General features: G+C 40.1%; 1 long non-coding RNA gene across 1 annotated transcript; it reads left to right on the top strand.

The window, feature by feature from the left end:
- Positions 1 to 645: 645 nt before the first annotated feature.
- On the top strand, positions 646 to 3583 carry LOC142771351 (uncharacterized). The gene is made up of 2 exons (XR_012885877.1): positions 646 to 1109; positions 3311 to 3583. It is a non-coding gene; the product is annotated as an uncharacterized LOC142771351 (long non-coding RNA).
- Positions 3584 to 4204: the final 621 nt, after the last annotated feature.

A 4204-nucleotide genomic window follows, 5' to 3' on the forward strand; every position in this document is an offset into this window, starting at 1 on the left:
TTCAAACTAGCAAAAACGATCTTCCTGAGACATATGAAAAACAACCATTTTTGTGCGGTAACGAAAGATGGGGGTCTTGTAGCTTGGCCGCATTGTGAACAAAGTTGCAAGATTATGAAACTTGTGACTTTTTCTCTTATCTTTTGTGAAATAAGTAGAAGATTTACGGATTCATAAACACATTTATATAAACACATAAAATGTGCTTATGTTAGAAGTATTAGGGTTTTTCTTCATATTATGTTTAGCAATTGGTCAATACAGATGTTTCACTGGGCCTAATCTATTAGACATTATGAATAAACTTTGTCATTTAGGTATAGTACCAGAATTACATTGATATTCTATTCGTGCACATTCACTGGAGGTCTTTTTGTAACTGTTTGAAACTGCTATTCGTGCACATTCACTGGGGGTCTTTTTGTAACTGTTGAAACAGTTTGTAACCATGTCGGCATAGCATGTTTACTGCTCCAGTAACATGTCGCTTGCTTATGCCAAGGTGATTGTGTATTTCATCTACATGTAATCTTTATTCATTGTCTAGTGCTCTTGTGTAGTTGCAGACAATGGGTGTAAGGTTTTCATTGCCTTCCCCTTATCTCTGTTTTTTTGCAGACTCATTGTCTTCGGCGTCCCGTGAGGTGTACCATTCACTCGTGTCCATACGCGGCAGACTGCATTCGTGTCGTCAGTGCAGCTATGCGACCAAGAACAAGGCCCTCATGCAAAGACACCTCTTCAAACACACGGGCGAGTGCCCCTTCCAGTGCCACTTGTGCCCAGCTGCATTTTTTCGGGACGTTGACCTCACAAGGCACCTTCGTACACACACAGGAGAGCGTCCCTTTGCCTGTGACCAATGCAGTGCGTCGTTCTCACAGCAAGGTACCCTCACTGGCCACATGCTCACACACACTGGGGAGCGTCCGTTTTCCTTTGACCACTGCAGTGCATCGTTTTCACGGAGGGGGAACATCATTAGGCACATGCGCATCCACACAGGAAAACGTCCCTTCTCCTGTGGACAGTGTACTGCATCTTTTTCGCAAAAATACCAGCTTGTAAACCACTTGCACCGTCTTCATACAAGAACATTGACATAAAAAGTGAGTTGTCTACCGGCGCTTTTCTTCAAGGGGAGATTCAACCTATGGTTTTTTTTTTATCTGTAGAACAGTCCAATGAAATTTTTGCTACTTACATAACTTTTTATGCTGATTCCAAATATGTAACCACTTTATAACTATTTGCATAGTTTTCTTTTGTACCATGACTATGTTCAAGATATAACAATCTCTGAACAAACTTTTCCTGCCCCTAAGCTTGTGAATTATGAGCCATTAATGGCTCATATTGCTCTACAATAGTTGTAGAATGCAAATAAGTATCAAGAAAGTTTGCATAGAACATTCAGAAGAGCAAGAAAAGTTGCAATATTGTGAGAAGACAAAAATTGTTCAGTCCATACTAATTGTTTTCTTTAAGTTGGAAACAATTATGTAAATTATATGCTTTAAAGAAGAAAATTTCTTTCTTGACATGTTAGGGAAATGGGAAGGTTTTTTTCATAATCTGGCCCTCAGAAGTAATAAAAAAATTTCGAATTTCAAGAAATTGCTGAAAATATCATCTTGAGAAAAATACATTTTAAATGTAGAAATCAAAGTAAATCTTTGTGGTAAAGAGATGCTTTTTAAAATGATTTTTTTTCATTATGAGATCTTGAGATTTATGTGTTTCGAGCATGGGGCTTTTGTAAGCTCCTCATGCAAAATGCGATGCCTAATAAACTGGTGACCTGGGTGACCTGGGGGCTTGTTCTTGGAACTCCCGAAGGAAGACGTGCGTGCCAGGCTGTTTGTGGCAGTGTCAAGGCTGTTGGGTTCCAGACCCAAGTGAGTAGACCTAGTTATGACCTCGTCATCCCGCAAGGACGACACCTGTTGTGTCAGGTTGCTGTGGCAGTGGTTCCCAGTGTGCACTTGGCGAGTGACACAGTGACTCTGTCTCCTACAAACGGCTGCCTTCCTCAAGATCTTTGCTGATCTATCGACCCCGACATCACCGACGCTTCATCGCAGCATGCCATCATGACTTCTACCAAACTTAGTTATCGGGTTGCTTACTTGCTTAGCCTAATTTATCTGGACTCTTGGACAATCTGTTTGTGCAGTCGCTGTTTTTCTTTTCCTTCTTGTCTGCAACTTTCTTCTTTCATTTACTTTTTATAATTCATAATAACAAAGGATTATTTTTTCACTGCGCAGTTTGGTTTATTCTACCACTGAGACGATTTCTCAGTGGCAGTATTTAAGATCAAGAACCTAACACATGACAAATGAAAGTGTGCATATGTGCGTGAATCTGACCGAACTATAAACAAGTATGTAGAGCAAGAGTTGAGGCCTCTGCCTGTGAGTGCACATAGGCTTGCGCAAGTTGTCAGAGCTCAATATTTTTCCAATTTGACACTCATTGAGGATTTTGCCAGTTTGAGTCTGCGAAGGAGTTATATAAATGTAGTTATTAAATGACATCCTGTGGCGGGATGCAAACAGAGTGCAGTGCCCGTCTCTGAAACATTACAGAAACATGTGTTCACATTGAACTGCGAAAAGTGTTAATTCAATGTATAAAAGGGGAAGTTCTTGGAACACACCATTCATAACCAAGTAATTCACGCTAAAGCTTTGAAAGTGCAGGCAATTATTGACATGAGACCCCCTTCAAACAATCAGGAGCTGACAAGGTTTATGGGAATGGCAAACTACCAGATGAAGTTTGTCTCGAACATGCCGAAAATAGCCCATCCCATGAACACTCTTCTAAATGGGGAACGCAAGTGAGTATGGACCTCAATCTAACAGAAAGGGTTCAAACAATTATGAAAGCCCAGTTCTTTCGGAGTGCGATCCGGAGAATCCAGTGGTAGTTTCTGTCGATGGGTCTCATCGTGTGGGCTGGGCGCTGTTCTAAAACAGTGGCAGAAAGATGAAGTCCACAGATCTGTTGCGTACGCCTCCTGTAGTCTGTCAGAAACGCAAAGGCAGTTCAGACAAATTTAGAAAGGTCTTGCTGGGACCTGGGCATGTGACAAGTTTCAGGAGTATGCCACAAGCTTACAATTACCAGAATCCATAGTAAACAAAGTTCAACCAATAGAACAAATAAGGACGTCGTCAATATGTTGCTAATCGGTATGTAGTAACCGAATGTCTGTTGTAACCGTTTGCATTGCCTGGTGCTAAAATCTTATTCTGTGCTGTGACAGTTTCCACTGCTTCCTGTTCTACTTGTTTCTTTACAGGTTCCTTGTCTTGAGCCACCTTGGAGAAGTACAAGTCACTTGCGTCTGTACATGGCCAACAGCAGTCTTGCCACTAGTTTTATGTAACCAAGGTCAAGATTTAAATCCAGACACCTTTACACAGTGGCGTACCAACTCTTTCTCTCTCTCTCTCTCTCACACGCACACACACACACACACATCAGGAAAGAGAACTTTATCGACGTGCTCGCATTTCGATATAAATTTGCATAAAAAGAAATGACACAAACGCCCATTCTTAGATACCATGAAGTTCAATCACACTTTAACAGGCCAGGGAATGGCTCCCTTTGCCCAATTTTCGTGACATATATGCGACGCTCATATTATTTTCATGCTTCTTTTTCAGATAATGTTTTGGCGTTTAACATCTACAGATACCACAAATGTTTAATAAATTTATCATGAATGTTAGTCGTTGGCATGGAGATGTACCAAGCGTCAACGAGGATACACTTGTGTTGAATGGGGCTATTGCTGCCGAACACCGAAACATACATTCGGCAAACCCTCCTTTATCAATGTACAGTAAACATTTGATTACCCCTGTAATGGCGCGTTTTATTTTAGTGTTATATGTCGATTCCTGTGACGGAGGGATCAAGAATGTTTTTTCAAGGAATGATTACTGTTATATTTTGTATAAGTAATACATCTTCTTGCACATACTCAGGCATGCGTGTATTATAATTTGCCTTATTTGCTAATAGTCTGTTTAGTGTACCTGGAATGTACAATAATTCATAGTATTGCTATTATAATATTACTGTTATTAATCTATTATTAACTTCTCAATCATTTTCTTTAAAAATATATCATTTGTGGTGTTAGGGACGTAGTACATTATTTACGTTCATTGTATTTGTATCAAAA

This window comes from Rhipicephalus microplus, chromosome 9, assembly GCF_043290135.1.
Source record: "Rhipicephalus microplus isolate Deutch F79 chromosome 9, USDA_Rmic, whole genome shotgun sequence".
Lineage (NCBI taxonomy): Eukaryota > Metazoa > Arthropoda > Arachnida > Ixodida > Ixodidae > Rhipicephalus > Rhipicephalus microplus.